Below are 24,621 nucleotides of genomic sequence, written 5' to 3'. Positions count from 1 at the left end.
TACCAGAGGCTGAAAATGTTCTGTTTTGAAATGAAATGTTATTTATAAAATAAAGTGCCCCAAATTGCCTTGGTTAAGGTTAATGTTTGACCCATGAAAGTGTACACCTCTAATGTTGAAAGAGTACTTTTGAAAGGGATTGTACATTAAATTGATTCAATTCACTGTGACGTTGGTTGGGTAAAAAAAATCTCTATACTTTCACTTTGGGGAATCTGAAAACGTAATTTCTCTTAAGGAGCTAGTGCACGGACGACATTTTACAAGGACACTGCCGCAGTGCAAGAAAGGTCAACAGAGAGCTTTATCAACCACTTCTAAAGCACCCAAAACCATCAATTCCTCCAGTTTTATTCTTTTTTTTAAATTTTTGATTCAACACGATTCATCGGTGTTGTTTTAAGGAAACAAAAAAGGAATAAAAATCCATTTGCAGCTTCCAAATGTTTCTTTTGTTAGACACCATGAAAGGCACTTATCTCTTGAAAGGATTGGCATTGTGAAATTTATTCATTTATCGAACCAAAAACACATTTTTCTCAGATTATTATATTAATATATATTTATGAAATGGTATGAAAAAATAAAGTCTAATAAAAAATACTCCAATGTTGTGTAGAACAGAATACATGGATTTGCAAATACTATTCAATCGCTATGTCTAAAGTGATCATTTTTTGTATTTAGTATTTGATGCCTGCAATTCGGCAAAATTCTGCATGACAAAAAGGGTCTTGGACATGTTTTGATCATTTTTGGGTCATTTTCTTCCAAATCACTGTCACGATATTTTAGACAAAGGATAATTAAAGGGTCAGGCCATGTTGAACTGTGACATGTTGTCACCATCTGGGTGAAATTTCAGCTCCCTCGCATCATCTTTCAATGCTTTTCTGTTATGTGAAATGCCTATGAAAGATCAAAGATGACAAAATACTGCATGAGGATTAAAAATTATGTTGTTGGGATATAAAAAAGAAATAGTGAAATAGTAATAATAATCATAATCGTGAAAAATAATTAGTGACTGCAGACCAGGGTTGAAATAATTTTGTTGGTGTTTTTATCAGAGTTCGTTTTTATATTGTTAATGAAAACGTTTTCTCATATTTAATTGTAGCTGTTTTGTTAATTTCACTACATGTTGACATTGGATCCGTTTTTTGCGGAATCCATGACTGGATTTCTTTTTTACCCCATCAATAACACCATTGCCTTCAAAGCCAATTAGGAGCAGATAAAGCAAACGAAGGATGCGAAAGCATCGTCAATCGACTATTACGCCGCCGAGGCCTTGGCGCATTAAAAAGGCGGACGACTTTATTAACCTCTTTCACCTCAGTTCAGCGTTTCCGAGTAAGAAGCGACCTGCCGGAGAAAAGGAGCAAAAGATAAGCTAACCTCCTCACTGATGTCCGACATGAGGATTTTTGCACCCGAAAAAGCCGTGATGCGGAAAGATAAACGATTTTAGCGTTAGCGCGGGGCCTCTATGTCCAAATGGGATTACAATTCCAGCGGGGGTGGGTTCACATAGAGCACGTTGAGTCGATTTTTTTTTTTCTTCCCCTGCTATCCTTCTGATGGTTGTTTTGCGACTGAAGCTAAATGAAATAAACTTATTTTTTTCCCCCCCTCATAACTGCCTGGACATGGTGCGCTCCGGCGTGATACCTGGTGAGGCGAGACGCCCGTCAGACCATGAAATTGAGCAATGTAACCCGGTCTTGTGCAATGGAACAAGCGGCGAGCGCCAGAGGGACGGCGAGCGAGGGCCGATAAAGAAGAGAGAGAGAGAGAGAATTCCCGCTGCTTGGGTCCATGCAGATAAAACGACACAACCTTGCTAATGACCTCCATAGCCTCCGATTTCTTCTCGCCCAGCAGCGTAGCGCTCACTTTTGATTGACGGTGTCAATGAGACGTTCATGTCCCTTGTGGTGGTCGTACTTTGAAGGGCATTGCATCCTAAATCTGTTTTGGATCATTTTATTTTGGGCAAAAAAAAAAAAAAAAGTGATTTACACAAATATATATATATATATATATATATATATATATATATATATATATATATATATATATATATATATATATAAAAATACGCTTACTCATTTACATATACACATAACGTTATATTTTATGCTATGACAAAATATTTCAACAGTATATATGATATTTAGATAGAAAAAATCAATAAAAAAATTTAAAAAATAAAAAATATACATAAAGACATATATATTGAGAAAAATATTTCAACAAAAATAAAATATTTATTTAGATAAAAACGTATGAAAACCTACAGTTTTTAATAGAAAAGTAATTTATTTAAAAAATATATACAGTTTTGGAAGCTGCTTCTAAACATGTTAATGTTATGTGAATAATATTTTTTGTATTTTTAATTACAATAATTTAATTACAATATATATCATTTTTTTATGACTATTATTTTCAAGTAGCTGAGCCCCCTCTCTCTGAATGCCCCTCAAATTGCTGTGATGGCTCTATTCATTTCATTTGGATATTTTCACACTTACAGGTTTATATTTACTCTATGTAAACATTTATGGGAGGGGGGGGGGGCTTTTGAGTCAGATTTTGTTCATAATTTGTTTGTATAAAAGGCTTGCTGGTGCCTAACTCGCCTGACTTCACTTACATTAAACTTCCGCTATTTCTTTGCTTTTTTTCTTACTATTTTCATGTGGCCGTGCCCCCCCCACGACCTTTGAATGCAACTGAACTTGCTGTGGCGACTTTATTCATTTCATTTGTCCATTTTGACACTTACTGTCTTTATACCCATACGAATTTAGTCATATAATTGGTCATATCCGTCCTATTGTTACGCTGGGGCCAACCCAAAACATTTCTGAAGACCGCGGAGAGGAGGCGGGACCGCTCGGCTTATCGCCGCACGCCAAGCGTTAAAGGGGTCGGAGGTGTCGGTCGGGACGGCTGGGGAAGACGAGGAAAGGGCCAATTGAGCCGGGAGAAGGAAAAAGAAGGAAGTCCATGCATCACGCCGCCAGCTTTTGTCCCAAGCGCGCTCTCTATGATGGATGAGCACGCGTCGCCGCCTTAATTCAAAGTCGATGGCGTCTATAGATACCTGTCACTACTCGCCACACGCGGTGCTACTCGCAGGACCCCGGGGCCCACCAGGAAGAATTTGCACAACTGTGAAGCGGGGAACGAAAGTAAACAATATGTCTGGAAATATGGAAAGCCGCAATAGACCGTACATCCAAAGCGCATTACTAGCTAATCACAACACTGTCACATTCCAACTCGTCATCATTAAAGACGGCCCCTCGGGGCACCCCCGGGCCGTACTCCTTCTCCGTGACCTCAGCTCCGGAGTACACGACGCGGATGAACCTTTCCTCCCGGAGGCTGCGGTCCGGGCGCCCGCAGGGAGGCAGGCCGTCGCCGCGGGCGACCGGCCGCACGGATGCTCGACATTGCCTTCGGGGTACAGGTCAATGAACCGCGGGCGCAAAGTGCCAACTTTTACTCCGGTTACAGCCATTGGATGTGGGCCGCGTGCTACATAGGCAAAAGTATTGGGACACCGTATTGAAATGAAACTGAGAGGAGAGAAAAACTGGGTTGGGTTGGACGGAGCCATTTAGCACCATTTAAAAGATTTGACGATGCGCAAAAATCCTAACCAAAACTCAGTTTTACCAGCTATAATAAAACGGGGTAGACGTATCCTTTATAAGAAGAATAACAAAGGATCTCAAGGATCCATGATGGAAAATAACAGTTAAAAGTTACTGCACACGAGTTAGAAATATTGCAAATTGTGTTTGGATAAATGGTTAAAAGTACAAATGTATTGTGCTGGACTTTATGGTTAAATACAACTAAACTACTATGGAATAAATTGGGTTTTTTTTGGACAAAAAGTTACTTTTAGATGCCCTAACAGTGGTTCTCAAACGTTTTTAATACTAAACAATTCTTTAAAAAAAGGGAGCCATCCATGTATAATTAAAATAAATAAATAAATAAATAAAATTTGCAGTGCTACCTCCATTTTGATCAGAAACCCTAGAAGATAAATCATCCTGTTTTACTTCTGGCTTGTCAGGAGTCACTTCAACAAAATTTGACAAAAAGTTTCTTTACGTTCCAATTACTTAATTATTAATTTGAAAAGAAAACTGTATTTTTCCAGTCAAGGCGTTAAAAAGCATTAAATTAGCTCATTGACAGAAAGCCTGTTAAAAATCGATACATATATGCACATATATATATATAATTTTCAAAGCGTCGGAAAACACCTTCAAATTAAAACTATTAACTCTTGACTGTGGATAGATGGCTAGATAGATCAAATTGTAAGTTTTTTAAACTTTTGATCGGTAATGTATTTCCATCTCCGCAAGGCGTACTTTGCTAAATCACTTCCCGACTTCTGCACCGCATCTTCCTAAAGCCGTAAGCCCCGCCCCCTCTCCATTCGGATCCAAGCTGTGAAAAAGGCGCAGTTGAGATGAAATTACCTTTGGCGGCGTCGCTTTTTTGGTGAGACGGAGGCCATTATTAAGACGCGGTGACACACGCTCTTCGGAAATGATCCCCGGACGCTGCGTCACGCATCATAAAAGTCCCCAAGGTGCCTTTCGCTCATCACGTACTGAGCGACGCCACATCTGCCATCAATCACGGCGCTTCCGCCAGGATGTCGCGAGTGCAAAGAGGGGGAATGTCTTGCGTTTTATTAGATTGCACAGACAAAATCATATTAGTTTGGGGCTCTCAGACGACGGAGGGGCGGCCTTCCTGTCCGCAGGTGACGGCGGGTAGATTGCCTCTTTTACGCAGCGTGCTTTTAAAAGAAAAAAAAAATGTTGCGGAGCGTTAGCGTGACTTTGAACACACAAGCTGCAATCTTGAGATTGCAACGTTTTCTACTGAACAAAATTAAACTTTTATTGTAAGAAATTGGACTTTGTGTTCAAATGAATACTTTTTCAAGGAAAATTACACTTTTACTCATTTTTTTCTAACTTGACTAATAAATAGTTTGGATATTATCTGGTATTTTTGTGGTAAATAGAAAGCAAATTGACAGATGAACAGAATAGAAATCACATTGTTCTGGAGTGTGCTCGCAAATTTTTGTTTTGTTGTTGTTCAGAAGCTAATACCTCTTAGGGAAAAAAAAAAAATCCCTGAGTCTGTTTGTCCGGCTTTTATTTTTGTATTTTTCCATAAGCCATGAATCTTTGAGATTTTCAAATTATCGTAATATGATTTTTTTCTCAGAAGAAAATTCTTGTATTATTCTAAAGTATAATTACTAAAAAAAAACAAAACGAGAAAATAATTACTTAGTATCATGAAAGTATTTTCTCCAATTAGATGAATGGAAATGCCATTCGTTGTTTTCAGAAGCTCAAAGTACATGAGCAAAAAAATTGTGTTTTACATAACACCACAGTATTGTACTTTATCAAATCATGTATCCGTATAAACATCATTTAATAGAATCTCAATAAATTGTGAAATTATAATTCAAGGCACATGCACACAAGAACACCATTTTTTTTTTATACTTTTTTTCGGAATACTTAAGTAAGCTTCAACTGGGAGTATAAGCAAACACTCTTCTGTCTTTTATGCAGCTTGTTATGTTGATTACGAATCCTCAAAATGATCGTCAAATTCTGACGCGATGCTCCGCCCACAAAAGACGGTGTCGCCAAGAATCTCGCCAAGTTAGCGTGGACCATCTGTTTTGTATACTTGCCTCAGCTTTTGGCTCATTTGGGTTAATTCCCAGGTAGGAAGCCGGCGCTTTTTATGGCACCTGTCGCGACAAGGCGGGACGGTCGCCAATTAAGCGAGAAGACATACGGATCTCTTCAGGACCTTGACTTCCGAATACATAGCAAGTTTGATCGAGAAATGACCTTGTTATTAAAAAAGGCGTCACGATTTAGCATCGTCCATCTGTCGCTTCGACTGGGGCTCGTTAGGGGCAAATTCCCCAGTAGGAAATATCAAAGTGCGAAACCTGGAAGTGAGCCAAAATGGTCCCTTCCAATGAAACCACGACTTTTGACTTCGGAGGATGTTCTTGAAGACATACGACTAAATTCTCTAAGTGTGGTATTCGAAACTGGAAATATATTACATTATTTATGGGGATTCAATATTTTTTAAAACATTTATATTAGTACTTGATTTTGGAGCTGATCTCTATTCAGGTGTTAGAAAAAAAAGATGGGCAAATCTATGCAATCTAATTAAAAAAAACTTGTTTGGAACATAGATATTTGGCAGAGGTTTGGCAAAAAAAAAAAAAACGGAATGCCAATTAATCACCTGATTAACTTTTTGAACGTTAATTATTCACTGGCCGGCCTAGTATCTATTCTTTGTGAATAAACAAAATATAGGATTAAAAAAATATACTTTTTGGTTCTCAGAATGCATTGTGCAGGGCAATTAATAAAGTTATGAGGGCATTATTCTGGGCATGTGCGCTTGTGTTATGAGTAATTGAATGCATTTCATATTCAACACTCTTATGCATCATAATAATGCATAACGTATTTAGATTATATTTTTAAATTGTTACTTTAGTTTGTGCATAAAATAGTGAAATCAATGGAAAATTCTTTGCACAACCTACATGCATTGCTCACCCAACAATTGCTTGTAAAAATGAAATTTGCTTTGTTTTGAATGACAGGTCTGCAGAATGACATCATCAAGAAATTTCATGGGGTATATTCAATGATATAAGGTAATAAAATACAGCTGCTGTAAATGGGTAGAGTATAAAAGGGTAAAAAGTTCAAATTTGCATAAAGTGTCCATTTGGCTGATTATTTTTGGCTAACTGATTTAATCCATCCCTAAAATACACTGAAAACAAACGTCCACCAAAAATGGACTCAAATAAATAACAAACCTTACATCCTGAAAAATGTAATTTTGAGTTGTTTTTTTTTTCATGAATTATGATTTCAATAAAATTTCCATGTGATTAGCGTGCAGAAAAATCAACAAAACCTCTCAGGTCCCCGGGGGTCGTGACCTTCCTCTGAATTATGCACTGCCATTGTGACAGGAGGACGAAAAGGAAGCGCGGGAAGACAAGGGTCTTGCTGTCTCTTTTCACTGTCTGTTTATCTTGGCTGATCCTTCACTGGATATTTTCCTGACCTTTTTTTTTTTTTTCCCCCCCGAGGTTGCATAATTCACCACTGGAGTTGGGCGAAGTGTGTGCGAGCGTGTGTGTGTGGACACTACTGATCTAAACTGTGATGACAGCTGAGGCTTTCTCGCTCTCACCTCCCGCGTGCACTCCAAGGGAGGTTAGAGTGCTGCGACAGAGGCGAATCTTAAAAACAGCCAGGGATTTTACTTATTGTCTCTCTCACATACACACAAACGCACAATGTGAGAGTGTGAGGGGCCAGTGAGTTAAACAAAAAGACACACACAAAAAAGTGCTCCGTGAACCGTGCGGCACACTTGCACATGAATGGAAGAGATCGCACTTGCACGGCGATGCCTTCGCTTACCGTGCGGACGTTTGCTCCTTCAACGACCCCGTCCCAACCCCACCACGCACACACAAACACACACGAGTGGGAGAAAGCATCTGACACGCTGACAACATGGCTCCTCGTAAATAGTACAAGGTTGTTTACAAGCGGGAGTGGGAGAAGTTTGTTGGTTAGGGGGTGATGACATAATATGCTTGCTCAAACTCATTAAATCACGCCGTAATAAACCCATAAGCCTGATGCGGTGGAAAAAAAAAAAGCACAGTCACACATGCGCGACGGTGACGTAACAATATGTTGGTCAAAACTGTATATTGCAAGATCAGGGCTTAAATTAATTGACATAAAAAAATAGGCTGAGCAAAAACATTTTTTTCCAACGTAAATCTGAACTGTGCTTGGCAGCGCAGAATTTTCCTATAGAAACTAGTGAGATTTTAGAGGTTTTGTCATAGTTTTTTAGTTTGAGCTTTGTATAAATGCGTCTAGCTGTTAGCATCAAAGAGTGCCTTCATGTCATTAATGTGTATTAAACCGCTTCAAAGAAGTAATATCACGGCTCTTGACAGCCAATATGGGCTACATTAAAACCCTCGTGCGGTATTCTGACCATTTTTGGCTCCTTTTCTTCCACATCATTCATCCAGTATTTTAGTCAAGGGATGGCACACTCCTGGTAGTGTGAAAAATAAGTGGCGCCGTTTCACTTTGACAGGGGTGAAATTTCAGCTCCCTAGTCTCTTTTCCTTTGATGTGAAATGTATTTGATAAAACAACCAAAGGATTGGACAAAATACCACACAAGAGTTAACTCTTTCAGCCTTATTGGAAATTATTTTTAGCATTTTCACTCACTTTTCAAGGGCAACAGATTATTGTGTGCTATTTCTTTGTAAACATGAGTGGTATGTGAAAGATTGACTTCCATTCCTTACTTTGAATTGCATGTAGATAATAGCTGTGTTATAAGTGTGGAAACACTGCCATTCAATGGTCACAATTCTCACTACAATGCTCAATTGCCTTATATTAGATAAGCATTAGTCAAGGGTGCCAACTCCTCTCCATAAAAAAAACGACTTTAACCACGATTTTATTATTATTATTATTACTATTTTAAAAGACATAAATTCTCATCCATGGTGAGTAAAGTGCTCCTAGTTGCCAACACTGCTAGGCGCTAGCACTCTTAGCCGCTAACGCAGTAGCCACTGCTCAATGTTGGTACCATACAATACTAGCGTAATAAAGTATATATTTTTTTAACTTTACTACTACTATAACTTTAAAACGTACCATGGAAGACGAGTCAAGTCAGCTGTGACACAGCAACACACTGCTTGGAATAATTTTTTAAGTACTAAGGAATTGATGTCCAGATACTATTTTGTAAGATAAGGTTTACTTTTATGTTATACTATAACTGTTGCTGCAGTTGACTTGATGACTTCTCCATTCAGCGTACAGTGACATAAGTGTTAACTCAAGCAAAAAAAAAAAAAAAAAATGCCCGGAGCCACACAAATTGCTTGATGACTCGTTTCACCGCTAATTAAATAGCACCGGCTCTGCTCTAAAAAAGCGCCGGCCCACCTGGTATTTGCCCTGTATGCCAGATGGTCAGTCCAGCCCGGGCCACGATAATCACGTCACTGGTGCCAATGGATGAATCGAATCATCGTAATGAGTTTATTTTTTGAATTACATAAATAAATAAATAAATAAATAAACAGAACGAGGCATCATTGAATGCACCGTCAACCTGATTTGCATTTATTAGCATTCCTAGTTTGTTTTCCCTTCTTCTTCTTCTTCGAGACGAATACTCCCACTAAGACTTTTACTCATAGCTTTATTAGCAGTTTGCATCGTCAGCCGTCATTATCATATTGTCAGCGGCAATATGGCGTTATGTCTTTGGCTGCTGCGCGGGGAGAACGCCGCGATCGATTTCCATAATGGAGGACCTTTGGCGGCAGCCCCGTCGGTTGCGAGCAGAATCCCAGAGGACGGAGGTTAAAAGGCTCGCCGCCTCCACTGCGTTGTGCTTCAGGTTATTGTATATGCTACATATGTAAGTCAATTTTGCAATTTGATTCCACAAGGCTAATTTAGCAGCTGCAACGTGCTCTATCACCTCCGGCGCCACTTTCACGAGTCCATCAATCACTCTTTGCCCACGACGAGAGCAAACGTGCTTCCGATATCCATAAGCGCACAGCGTTTATTTTACTTAGAGCTGAACATTTCAATTTAATGATCAATTTCAAAATTACTTCGAAAAAAAATATATATATATATTTTTTATATATTTTATATATATATATATATATATATATATATATATATATATATATATATATATGTATAAATGTGTGTGTATATGTACAAAAAAAATTGGAAATATTGTGTATTGAGTAAAAAGTTAGATTATTTGAAGCCATTTTATGCAAATTTATTCAACCAAAAAAATATTTTACAAGAAAAAAAAAGTATTTTTATGCAAATGAAGTCTAATTCAAGAGTGAATATGTGCTATTGTGAGGAAAAGAAAATATTTTTACAGAAACAAAATGTTTAATTTATGGACCCTATTCTGTCACAAATCTCAGCATATTTAGTTTTTCATAAAAACATAAATCCCTTTTCTTGTGATTGCAGTAGCTTTTCTTTTAAATAAAATATAGCGCCCCACCCCCCCAAAAAAGAGTAAGCAGGTTTAAAACTCAGCACAGTGGCAGTTACACTTCCCAAACAAGACATCCTCTTGAGCGAGAAACCTTATTATGTCCCCCTCCTCTATGGCATGCATTATTTATGAGTCTCCTTGTTAAAAATAAATAAATAAAAATAAAAACAGAGGTGGGATTTAAACCGAATGGCAGGAAAGAAAGTGACACGTAAACAAAAGACAATTACTTTTGTGGCGTCATTCAATAAGTGACAATAGCGTAGCGGCGGCTGAGCCAATTAATGGCAATTATAAACACTTGTACATTCAAGTCGAACGTTGATTCTCCCCGTTTGACATTGCCACCGACTGATTAGTTCTCACGCAATTAAGTTGATTGCTCTATTATTGGATCAACTTACCAATTAGCAGCGACAATTTGAAAAATCGGCTCATTTGAGTGGCTTATCAAAAAAAGACACAAATTCGCATTGTTGCCTGCAATGATAATAGGAGAATATGATATTATATGGTCATGCATTTGGGGGGAAAAGAAGAAAAGAGGACATTTTTTTTTAATAGGCTATACTGCGATTTTATCATGGTGGCATTTAATTAGCTTCCAGAAAACGAATAGCGAGAGGTTAAAATGTAATTAAAGCTTAAAAAGTCTGGGTGAGACAGTGACTCATCCTCACTAAGTGACCAGGCTGGCGAAAAATTCTGTCTGGTAAAGATGTGTCCCTTCCTCTGTTGAGCTGGAGCGAAAAATATACACAAAATAACACTGTACTATCTTAATTGTTAACAAAAAGAAAAGCAAAGCATGATCAACATTTAGTCATATCATTATATATATATATATATATATATATATATATATATATATATATATATATATATATATATATATTTAATTATGTAACATTTGAAATATTTCCTTGAAAAATTCCTGAAAGCCAAGGTTGCTAAATATGTCGCCCGCATTTGACTGGTTGACCGCCTTGCTATTTTGGTCGCCCACATGACATGGCAATTAACTCTTTCAGTACCATAGATGAGAATTTGTCTTTTAAAATAGTAGTAACAACAATGAATAGTGAAATTCCTGTTTTTTTTTGTTTTTTTAATGGAGGGTAGCTGACACCCTTGACTAACGGTTACCTATTATAAGCGAATTGAGGACTGTAGTGATAACTGTGACCATTGGATGGCAGTGTTTCCGCACTTACTACACAGATATGGCCTACATGCAATTAAAATTTCCGTCGCCTTGAAAGATGAGTGAAAATGCTGAATTGAAAGTTTAAAGTTCATTTTCGAAGAATCCCGTGTGAAATGATTTCCGTGATGTTGTTTACATCAGATCCTGCTCACTCTGGGAACCAAAGATACTCAAGTTATCTCCGCGTTGCTGTGACTATGCTTCCCGGAGGAACTTCAAAATAAAAGCGACGGTTTAGTCTTGTGTTACTTGTACCGTAAGCACCGTTTATTTTGAAGGACTGGCTGGCTTCCTCGCACCGTTTTGCTTTCACTACAGTACAGTTGCTTGACAGGCAGCGCATTGTCCCGTAGCACTTCTAAAAAAGGAAATAAACAGGTCAGGTACCATTAGTGACCCCCTCCCTTAACCGGACTTGTTTGAAACTTAAATGCTGAAGGCTCACTTCTAACTTGCGCATAAGCGAACTTAGTCGCACCCCAGGCATTAAGGCATCGATCAGGCCGGCGCCCCTACAGCCATGGCCGACCCACGTCCCGGTGTCACCGCGTGCTAACGGGCTTTCCCGCCACCGGGGAGCGTTTGATGTTTGGCGGTTGAAAGAATAAGCCTTCCTCTGGGTTGCGCTTTTGCACAGAGGCATGCTGGGATTGAAAGAGCGCTTGCCCAGGGGCTAAAGGGGATTTTTCGTGGGCGTCGCACATCCAATTACCTCGGTAGCATCCCAGAAACCCATGAGGGGAAAACACACACAAGCGCAAACACACACATACCGTACACACATAAAGCGACGCCCACTGCAGGAGGCCTCTCACTGCTGAAGGGCCACTGCCAAAATTTCACAACTGATGGAACGACGCGGGCTGAATTCATGAATATTTTCAGTGAATGTGTGTCGGGATGTGGCTCGGGCTATAAATATGGAAACGTCGCCCATGTCGCACCTTTTCGGGGCCATCATTAATGCATCCGAAGATGCCGCTGTGACGCGTTGTTTGAAACGCGTCGCTTCTGTCGGCAAAGTGTGGATTTAGGTGTTTAATACCCACGTCGTGAAATTTTAATAACATTGCGGAGCGAATGATCACCGAGTCACTCGTTTTTGTTTCGTTTCGTGCCGGCACGACAACAGCAGGTGCAGGAAGAAAGAAGAAAAACTGGGATGCCGCCACTGATGTTTCTCTATTACAGTAATACGGAAAATATTGGGAAACAAGCGTGGACCGTGCTGATAAAGTTGACAAATACCAAATCAATAGATCTTCGCGCACTCGATGTATAAAAGCGCTAAATCTGGGATTTAGAGTTTTTTTAGCTCGGCTAAGGTAGAATGGCCAATTATCATTCCAAAATCTAATTCAAGATTTTACACTCACTACTTTGTTGACCTCAAAGTAGATAAAGTTGCAGAAAAGCAAATGCGACGGTAGCACTCAGAGTGCAAAAGCATGTGTTCTTCTAATAAAGCCCAGCAAAGCAGTAACCACACAATCAGCAACAGATTGACTATTGACCTGCAATTTCACACAATCAAGCAGCCATTTAGGTTAGGGAGAAAGTGGTGCCTTCACAAAGCCTCGCTGCTCGCCGCCAATCACCTTTGATTACGGACTCAGAACACAAGACGCCTAAACTCCTTCCACCCATAAATTATAAGTTGCCTCGGAGTCCGATAATTCATCCTAACTGCGGCAGTTGCGGCCCGGTTTTGTGCATTTAACAGTGAGTTCCTCTCCATAGAGAATCTATGCAATACAAAGGGATAGCTACAAAAACTGTTTGCAATGTGCGGGAGAGACATTTAGGAAGACCTCCATCATTTTCAGTTGGCAGCACTGAGCGATACAAAAAAAAGGAATAAAGCTTTTCTATGGCTATCCTTGTTTTGGTCCATTTTATTCTGTCAAAATTATTGCCAAACATTACCTCTCTTTTGTGGGTGTTTAAAAGGCCTCGCAAGAAGAAAATCCTCAGCCATTTGTCACCGGCATTTTTTTTCCCCCTAAGGGGAGCGCTTTATCAGGCTTAGGACCACAGTCGGCGCGTGTGCGAAACAGACGTCACACTATGACACAGATCTGACTGATACTGAAATCCAAACACTTAAAGAAGTCACTTGACTAGCCTGAAGCTTGTCCAATCCAGTCTTGTTCTTGGTCCTTTACTCATAAAGCACTTTTGTATCTATTAAAAAACTTTACACTGACTACTCATTTACGTACCTACTGATAATGCAGCATCAGTAGAAACCTTGGGTTCAGCGACTTGTTCAACGACACTTCGATTTGGTCACAGCGGTCGGGGATCAAAGTTCAAAGTTCCGCACTACCACAGAATCATTCCGCACCTTTACCTCAAGGTATTCTGTACGCGCAACAAACCAAGAAGATACCTACTATTTAAACGAAACTCAGATTGGACAACGACCCTAATGTCAAAAGGTATATCTTCTGAGTGTCCAGTGGACACATTTTTGCGCTAAATCTCCTGACTCATTCAAGTTACACTCCTAAGTCCTAGTGAGCTCAGTTGAGAAAATCCTGACCTTTCCAATGATGTCTCATGTGTTTCAACCAACTTTGCTTCCTTGAGACAAAATTGACAGGACACAAATGGATTGGCTAGGTCTCAGAAGGACATAAAAAGTCACCAAACCTGATAAATGTACGTCATTAGTCCAAAACATATCCAACGCCATAACCCCTGCAATCGAGACTTGAAAAATATACCCAGACCAGATTAAGAGCTACACTCTACAGTCATATCTCATGATAAAGTGGAACCATGACCCTTAAAACACAGGACAAGCCAAGGATGTACCACACACACTAAACACATAGGGTAAAGAAAACCCTTTATCTTCAGGTATGCAGAAGGACCTTGTCCATGTGACAGAAAAGGTCCAGAATCGGACATGAAGTAATGAGCAGAGTGAGTGATAAATTCTACCAATACGGCCAAAGTTGATGAGTCATGCCTTTTTGACCCGGAAAGCAGATGCCAGTAATTTCAGTGAAAGTCTGAGGAGACCAAGGCCAAAGAAAGCAAGATAATCATCCATCCATTTTCTAGAGCCGCAATCATGTTCAAAATCAACAGTTCCCGGATTCATTTCCGGGTCTAGTTCTAGGGGAACCTGGGGCATTACATTGGGTGTGTGCAATGTGCACAATTCACAGATGATTCTAACACTGCTACCTAAGTTCTCAAAGCTGCCGTTTTTTTGGCGGTGGAATGGCTGGAGGGAGACGGAGTGCAGTCAGTTCGCAGGCGGTTCAAATAGAGCGGCAATCAGATGAGCCAGCCAATGAGTGGACAGCACCTGTTCTCAATTGACTAAAATTTCGACCCCATGAAGAAGTGCCCTCTCCGCCTTCTCTAGTTAACTACGCTAGCATGGCCACAGGAAGCTATTAGCTCCAGGCCAGCCATCCCTATGGGAACACCAGCCTGTAGGATGTACCCAGCCAAGCAGTGTGATGGAGGAGGAGGTGGTTTGTAAAGAGATTAACTTTTTACAGCGGGGCTCACTGTTAGAAGACTAAGGTTTCACAGCGTATTGATGAGCAACAAAGAAAGACAGATACAGTAATACGAAAAAGGGCTCAGTGAGCACACTGAGATTAAAAGGAGACTGAGGGTCTTCTTAACGTCAGCATCACTGTGTTAAAATGGCGTTAAAATGTCACCCTACTGAAATTTCAAAAATAACTGCAATGGCGGATATACGAACAATCAGAACAAAAATGACAATTACTTTGTCATTTTTACTTAGTTCTTTCATTAACAGCAAAAAATATGAAAAAAGTACTACATTAACTAATTTAAATAGAGAAAGAACAAAATGATTTATGGCCCCCATGTTTTTGAGACTGAATAAAATTCTCACAACAAAACATGTTATTCAAATATATGTATATGAAAAGCTTTACAATCTTGTATCAATTTACTCATAAATTTACTTTGGCTGTGTGAATCGTGAGCCTGATAAATGGAACAAAAAGCTGAAGCACTAAGCCAAGACTTGATTTGTTGCATGAATAGCAACAGGTGGATGATTATGTTTATTGTTTCTTTTGCCATCTAATGGAAGATCTCTTAACGTCTCTGGCAGCTCGCATTTAAAACAACTCTGAATTCGTAACATAGCAACACCAACACAGGATAAGAAGTATAACCATCGTTTAGTTCTATTTCCCTCTTGAAGGGTTTTTTTCCAGGCAAGCTGTACAGTTGACGTTGTTTCGTAACAACGTTATTTGTTTCACTTTTACAAGCCAGACCATATGGAGCACTCAAGTGTAGCTAGCTAGCAGCTACATTATGCTAGATGCAGCGAAAACAGAGTTCGAGCCTCCGGTAAAAACTGCCAAAAGGTTTTTTAGGTCAATGTGAGCATACTTAAGTGGTTTTTGTTAGTCCTCTGAATTGGCGATTGAAAATTATGTCAGAACAACGGTGTATTGTTTGTATTGGGAGGCAGAAGCAAAATTTGCAGTCGAAAGATTAGTCACGCTGTTAAGCCACGACATGATGGCAGAAACAGCTTCAAAATAAAAGTGTACAAAGCCATTCAATCCCATATATTACTTGGTGAACTCATATTTATTTTGAAGTTAGCCTTCTCACAGCATTTCTGACGTGTTTTACTGTCATGCAGAATGTTGTTTCTGCAATTGGCTTGACCATTTTTTAAAAGGTGTCTACACTTTTAAGCGGGTATGCGGGGAAACCGTTACTCCAATTACTGGAAGACTAGGTTCAGCCAAAAGGATTAAAGAGTAGAAATATTTCTCAGCACCAATAAATTGGTAAAACGATGTCCCGTTGAAAACACTTGGAAACAATGAAATAATATATGAAATGTTAAAACAGAAGAGACTGTATGTTCAGTAGCTGTTAAACCATAAAAACTTACGCCCGTAAAAAACAAAATGGATGTCTAAGTTGTATGTTCGCTTTGTATTAAAACATCGACGGGACATTGATTTATGGCCCGTGTAATAAAACCGGTCCAAAATGTCCAGTTGAAATTTATAAGCGCCGTAAAAATGCACACCTGTAAAGAACGAAAGAATGTACCATAAAAAATATTGAAACTGAATTGATTGTAATCTATCGCCTTGGCAAAGCAATAAAATGTCCACGTTGGACACGGTCTTAAAAAAAACGACCGTCAAGATAACTGGAGACGCGGTTGCCATAGTTCCCGCGTGCCGCAGAAGCCTGTGCGCTATGCGGCCACTGAGATAAGAAGGCAGCTTATTGCTGTTGCCTCACAGTAGCGCCATCATTTTCGGAAGAGACAGCTAACTCCGCCGCCGCCGCCGCCGCCGCCGCCTCGCCCCTTCGCCCCCTTTTTAATCTGCTCTCGTGCACGACCGCTCTCACTTCTGCAATCAGTTGGCGTTTGCGGCGACAGCTTCCTCCGGCACGTGAGGCCCGGCGGATGAAGAGGTGGAGACTCGAAAGACTTTCGCGATGGCGGCTTTGCGTAGCGTCGCTATGACAACAGACATCACTCGACAGAAGAAGCACTTAGTCGGCCCGTGTGGGCTGAAGTGACATAGTTGAAGGCTGGCATTAGCCTCTTGCGGGTGCCGTAACGCACAAAATCATCTTATGCCACTTCAAGTGCTTAAAACGTCACTAATTAAACACTGAGCCGCATCTCAAGACGCCGCATCTGATGTGAGGTGGTGACGGAGGTTGAGACTGCTGTTTACTTCAAGAAGGAGTTTTATGACCGATTTATGACCCCTCGCGTCAAAGGGTTGTAATGCTCGATGGTTCGTACGAGTTGATCCTGGACCAATCAAAAAAGCCAAAGGATATCATTATGAATGGGCCCTGATGAACCAAATTATTTTCAACCCCTCATAAATGATGAAAAATTCAAGGAAAAAAAATATTTATGTACTGTACATTGGGGTTTTATGACATCCTGATGACATAAGATCATCAGGAAGAATGCTTAATGACCTCGAAAAAAGCCACAGTGAATGTGAGGAATTTATGATCCCTATTTAAAAAAAAAAAGAAATTTGACACCAGTAAAGTGTAAAATTAATCTGGATTTTATAACCCTCTAATGTCAAACGCTCAACGGGTGGAATATTTAATATCCCTCGCCATGCCATAAAGAATGGATGACTGTTTTTCGTGAAACAATAAAAAAGTACACCCATAATAATTGCAATGAAACGAACATGGTTTTAATTATTTACTAAAAGACTATTCATAAAACAACAACAAAAAGGTGCATTTGGATATAAATACTTTCTGAGGTTACAGCAATAAAAAGAGTGATTCATGACCCCCACATTGGTGATTTATGGCCCAAAAAAACTATAAAACAATGACCCGGTCCTCCCCATCAAAGCACACTGTTGTCAACCTCACACAACGCCTGTAATATCGCAGATAGATACTACAAGATTCCAAAAATGAGCAAGCGCGTTACTTTCCCGACCGCAATACTTCTGAGAGCCGCTCACCACCGTAAACGAATCTCCTGCCTATTTGGCTTAACAAAGACAATCTGACTGAGTGACGGGAAAGGCAAAACAGAAGATGGGAGCGGCCATTCATATTCAATGAGGCCCTCTCATCACGGCTGTGTCTTTGATGGCTGCTAGCATGTATAATTCCCTGTGATTGGAAGCGCTGTCACTCACCAAGATGATAACTCGGGATAAGGAGGGAGAATAAAAAAAAAAAGGGGGGAAAGAAAACCTGGTGTTCATTAGGAAGAAGCTGTTTCGGCGTAATGCGAACACATTACATAAACCTTGCGCTTCTGGCAGGTTGACTGAAAAGGCATGCATGGGTTTAACCGCGGGGGAGCGCTAATTTAATTAACACGTCGGCAGATTAGCTGGAAAGAAGCGGAACCAAAAGAGTGAAACTTCCAGCAAAGGCTCCCAAATAAAATGCAGCTGACAAGAAGTAAATCCAATCATGACCACTGTAAATTTATTGATTGTCACCTGCATACCCAAACAATTGAGGTAAAATGTGGTTTTTTGAAAGCTAAATTTACAATTCACCCAGAAAGGGACGCTTAACACACGAGGCAACTTTGAAGTACCTCATACGATTCCTGTTTTTAAAAACAAAACATCCAATAACCTCCAGCCTAACTATAGATATACAAAACAAAAACTGTTTTTAAAACAAATAATATGCATTATTTTCCACTAAAAACGTTTCTAAGTGGATGAATTGAGAAGAATATATTAGGACCCTTGTTCAATTAATATTTCATTACATCACTGTTCAATGCATTTTCATTTTTAGAGTATGACAGTGTTTTCATAAAAATGCACACTATAAACCCAAGGGCCTACTAAAAAAGTGTCTAATAATTTTTTCGCGTTCAACACAAAATCTCTAATATCAGATCAAGATATGAAGTTTGAAATATTTTTTTGTTAATTGTGTCAACAACCTCAGCTTTCTTTTCAAGGAGCAAACACAAATGATGTATTATTTCCTGACAAAAGTTTGAAAGTGTAAATATTGAGATGCTTCTACTAAGACCTTCGATGTCAGTAATTTTAACCACAGATTTAATGCATTTTATATTTTCAGGCAAAGACAGTTAAAAAAAAAAAACACTATATAGGTGCAATAAGGAATTGTTAAATGGTTAGAAAATACATTTCCCAGCCCATAAGTGCTCAAGGAATGCCTTGAAAATAGCCCGAATTCAAGGTGGGAGTCTCAAATGCTGCATTTGAGGAAAATGGGAAAAATAAATCCACTTGGTTACTTGGAGATCAGATGCCATATCCCGACAGTGGCCAGAAAAAGGGGTTCTTGTAACCTGGTTGGCTGCTGCTTAATTTCTTTATGTCAATCAAAAGTTTTTGCCTTTCGCTGTATAATGAAGTCTTAAAGCTCGCATTCAACCGAAATCGGTAGTTTTCCTCTCATACGGTGACATTTTAACAAGCAGCTAATTCATCATCCGCATCCTTAAAAAGCTTCATCTTAAATGTCAACTCAGGATTTGATCTGCGGCAATTTCACTGTTTTTTTTACAGGTTTCATTTCACCTTGTTGACAAGCATATGATTCACGACAGGCGTAGATTTGAGCTGAAAAAGCAGTTTGAAGTCAAAACTGACGTGATTGGACGCGGCTCGAAAACATTTTGAATTCCGCTTCTCTGCCACTCATCTAGGAAGCTGTCATGCTCGTTTGATCATCTCTGCGATACAGTTTGTCAATGAATTTGGGGTCAAAGCGGAGGAAACCCGGGAGATCGCTCACAAACCAGAGTCAAGATTCGAACTGTGAACCTCAGAACTGAAAACCGTGGTACCCGCTTGCTAACCAATGCTATCACCAATGACATCACCTGATTTGAACCAGATTTTCCCCATTTTAGAGGGTTCTCTCCAGGTACTCTGGCTTCCCCCCACAGTCCAAAAACATGCATGCGAGGTTCACTGAAAAATTTCACTTGCCCTAAGGCGTGAATGGGCTTACGCCTATATTTGCTTGGTTGCTGACTTGTCCAGGGTACAAATGAACCTACAGTTCGTAAAAGTTTTACGACACTTCCAGTAGATTCCTTAAGAGTCCAAAACGGAATGGCGTCGGACCCGAGAGACAAGTATACCATCGAGTTATCCGTGAGGACGGTAAACGGTAAAGACGTGATCGTACGAAATCCTGCTTTGGGCTCCATGGGTGCAATGTCAAATCCGAACGTCTCTGAAGTCTTGATGAGGGATTAAAGATTCCATTTGTCTTTTGAACTTTTGTTTCAAGGCTTCAGCACGCCGCGCAAAGGTGGATCCGCCTTGATCAGCCTAATTCGAAGCAGCGAACGGACAGAGCGAAGCAAATCCAGACCCTCTGCGAAAACGCGGTCCCACGCCGTGCAAATCTAGCCGACAAATCTCCGCCCCGAGGACCGGTTCCAAAGAGAACTGACATTTGCTTTGATTAAGCCGCTGCTGCCTGAGAGCCACCCACGAGGTAACCGGCTACTCCCGACGTGCCCGCCGCACGCTTTTACCACGGTGGGGGCGAGGGTTATTTCCAGCAGCGGAGCCCCACTGTATTCCTTTATTTGCCATCGATTGAAGTACTCGCGCCCCGAGTCGTCCGCCGGTTCTGCGGGGATCGTGGCGAGAGACAATCCCGGAGATAAGGACGGCGAGAGGAAGATAGAGTTCTCCTCTCTCTCATTACGGTGGGAAATGCGAGGGTCCTGATCCAAGGAAATGATGAAGGACCCTGTGGAAGAGGCCTCTGAGCAGCAACAAAGACGGCTTTAGTTTCACTGGCAGCATGCATTTGCATAGCTTAGAAGCCAGCGCGTCTGAACCGGGCCTCATGAAAAGACACAAGAGGCAATGGCTTGGACTTCAATGCGAGCGGGAATCAGAGCGGGAGGGAAAGCGGGACGGCGGGGCAGCGGGGCGGAGGGAAAGAGCGCAGTCAGAACTTTTTCCTCCGCGCTGCGGCATGAGACGAAATGCGATCAGGAGGAGGTTGTCGCCGGCTGACTTTGATGCGCCGACGGAGCGCGGCGGCGACCAACAACTCCAGATGAAATGGCGGAGCGGACAAAACATTTGGCGCTGTCATACGCCAGTCATGTTCGATTCTCCGCCTTTGGAACACAAACGGGTCGGTCATTTTAGAAACGTCCAATCCAAATGATGCAAGTTCACTAGCTATTTATACCAAGCTGCTTTTTGAGCGGTGGACGCATATTAATCATCAAAGATTTACATGCCAACTTAACTAAACAACCCCTTCACTAACGACTGCTAGTTCCCTTAACTAGATTGCTGTTGTAGTATAAAGACCAGAGGTTCATATATTTGATTATTTTGGGGGGGGGGAAATCTCTCCCTATTTCATACCGAAAGCTCACCTATGTGCTTTTTCTGCATTCAGGCCGTGCCTAAAAATTAATATAAACAATTAAGATGGCGCCACCTTGTGCGACCTCAGTATGTTCATGTGAGGGAAGGAGCATTGTTTATTCAGACCATAGCCTTGTCTAATAGAGGTAAAAAAAAAAGTGCCACCAATATGGATGGATGGATGGATGAAGATAGATAGATAGATAGATAGATAGATAGATAGATAGATAGATAGATAGATAGATAGATAGATAGATAGATAGATAGATAGATAGATAGATAGATAGATAGATAGATAGATAGATAGATAGATAGATAGATAGATAGATAGATAGATAGATAGATAGATAGATAGATAGATAGATCTAACAGCCTGTTAATGCTCGATCTTGATAGATAGCTAGATAGCTAGATAGATAGCTAGATAGATAGAGTTTATGATCATTACACCTGCACAAGTACAAGGAATGACATTTTCATATCTTGTGGCAATTCCAAACCTTTTTTGGTGAGGATCAATTACTTGTGGATTCTGAGTTAGCAAGTGGGGTTTAACAAACCACAGTGGCCAAAAGCAGAAATGTAACAGTGGATTCCAGCACATATGATAACATTTGAGACCCAACCCAGCAATATTCGAAAATGCACCAATCGAACAACCTAAATATGTTGACCCATCAGTACCTCAAACGGCAAAGACCTCTGATCTATTCCAACGCCTACAACAAAAAACCCCTCCCATCACAATCACACGACGCCTTCAGTATTAGCATCTAGCGATGAAATATTAGCCATATTTACCGAAAGTAGCTTGGACCGCGTGTGATGCGAACACAACAAAAACAAAGAGGCGAGCAGATGTTGTTCTGTGGCCTGGAGCCACAGTGTTTCGGGGGTGACTGGCCCACATCGGGCCCCTCTAATGACTCTGGCAGCATCGCTTAACTCGCCGGCGTTTGACTTCCCCTTAACCGTTGAGTTGGAGGGAGTCTAGCTACTTAGTGTTCAATCACACTTTCGCCTCCTCTCGAAAATCCGTGACGACTCGGACCGAGACATTCGATATAAAACACCAAATCAAGAAATTACCGCAGATGAATAAGCATAATGACACTTAATTTGATCGTTCATCTCGGCTTGTTTGGGACTCAATTCAATTCACAACGCTAATTAACCAACCATTTAATCACAATCACAACTGCGGTGTTTTCCAACCGGGTGTGTATTATTTCCGGCTGCCGCGGGGATACAGTAACGCATCGATCATTTGGACTGCGCTACTTTGTTTATGGGCCGCAAAGTCGGCCAAGATGCCATTTTGATTCAGTTCAGTAACCTTCGATCAATGCGAGATTAGCTTAACGCGCTGATTTAAATTCATATCGCGCGTCCCAAAAGCTCTTGTCTTTGGAACAACAAAGAAAAAAAGTCTATTATTCATTTGCCAGACATTATTCAATCCGGCCGAATATTTGGTCGGCCCGACTCTTACACGCTTAGGTAAGAATCGATGATTTGCATCACCTGTGGCCCATAGGGCTCATAATCGATCCGCCGATGGAGATTGATGAGCGATGACTTGTCTATTATTTACAAGATGGGGCCAATCGATGCCACTTTGAGTCTGCTCGTACGGCTCTGGACCATGATGAAAACCGGCTGACGCAACAGCGCGGACATCGTTGCAGTTTGTTGCAAATGACGAGTCGATGTCGACTCGCGCCTGACTGTCGAAAGACTTGTGCCAACAACTGGGAATGTACGACACGACACGGATTCTCAGGAAGTGATCAGGAGGGAATTATTCAGTTTCACTTTCAAGTGACTTATGAGATCAATAAACGTTATCCGCTAACAACGTGTTCAGAGACTGACAACTACGTAGTTCTCGTTGCTAAGTTGTAGTGTGAAATTGTTTTGCAACATTTTAGGTTTCCTGATTTTTGGGGGTGTGGCTAAAACAAATGCATGCTCTTGGGGACCGAGTATGCGTGGACACATCAATTATAAGTTCCCTCATTCCCACAGGAATGTCAAAACACGATCAGAAAGGTCATGACAGTTGTTTGATTGCAAACGCAAACACATTGCAAAAGCATGATTTTACATGTCCGGCCCACTAGAGGATACATTTTCCTTCATGGGGCCCCTGAGCCAAAATGACTTTGACAACCCTGCATTACACAGTAATTAATGTCGTAGATGCATTTTAAAACTAATGCTTGAACGCAAGGAGTAAAACACAGTTTGCACATTCAAGAGAAAGCTGCTGTAGGCCACAGCTTACATCCAGATACACACACATATACACTATTATTTTAGACAAGCGGTAAACTGACCTTTCTTAATTATGTAACCAATGTGATTTTTTTCAGCCATCACTCCCTAACTTGTGCAACGCATCATCTGTTTGTTTCTGGTTTATCTGTTAGAAAATTGTGTAATGCAAAGCACAAAGCACAGCCATATAAAACAATGACATATAGCGTTTTGAAATGGAGTCGCAATAACGCAATATATCACAGATGTTTCATATTCCAATTAGTTTGCTCTTAACTCGAAAGGAAAAATCTACTCTTCCTTTCACAACATTAAAAAGCATTCGATTTGCGAAAACTGCTGAAGCCTGAAATCTCACACACTCCGTGTCTTTGCTATGTGAAGACAGGGTACTCTTACCCCGATTTGAGAAGCATCGTTTTAAACCACACCTCTTGAATGTGCATGTAGTCATCCACGACAATATGTACAGTATTTTCTATCCATTATGGTTGCATTTTTTTTTCAAGTTATGTTTAGGGGTGTGTTTTAATTCCTTTAAAGTGAACTAGTGGCAAAACTGGTATTTCTATATACTGTAGTGGTATGGGCTCAAAATGAGAAGCAATTAAGATACTAGTCCAAAAACAGGAGATTGCACGATTCGAATTTGTACTTCACAGGAGCTCAATTCAGCCAACTCCCTGAGTATAAACAAGAAAAATACAGTCAAGCGAGACTTTTTTGTGTTCTTATGTAAACGTTTTAGAATGAAAACGATTAAGCTTCCTGGCCAATTAGGTAAAGTGACGAGCTTTGGGCATTTCAATTTTCCCATCATCACATGGCGCTGTCCCACTCGTATGGGTGCATACTGAGCAGATGCGGCACTTAGAGTGGAATAGTGATGAGGACGTGGGGGGGGATGACCATTTTGAGAATGCGCGGCACGGCGGCACACAAGCGCAGGGGAGTTTAAAAAAAAAAAAAAAAAAAAAAACAGCTCCATCTGTTCCATCACCAACCCCTCTACGGCCA

At 40.5% G+C, this 24,621-nt stretch overlaps 1 protein-coding gene across 1 annotated transcript in view; it reads right to left on the bottom strand.

Moving 5' to 3' along the window:
• The window catches only part of LOC148407017 (MAM domain-containing glycosylphosphatidylinositol anchor protein 2), a 199,947-nt gene that overhangs the window by 138,529 nt on the left and 36,797 nt on the right, over window positions 1–24,621 (bottom strand). The gene's annotated exons all lie outside the window — the stretch shown is intronic.

Source organism: Hippichthys cyanospilos, chromosome 20, assembly GCF_059441005.1.
Source record: "Hippichthys cyanospilos isolate Australia breed blue-spotted pipefish chromosome 20, RoL_Hcya_1.0, whole genome shotgun sequence".
NCBI lineage: Eukaryota > Metazoa > Chordata > Actinopteri > Syngnathiformes > Syngnathidae > Hippichthys > Hippichthys cyanospilos.
This window is presented reverse-complemented; position numbering and strand designations above follow the sequence as displayed.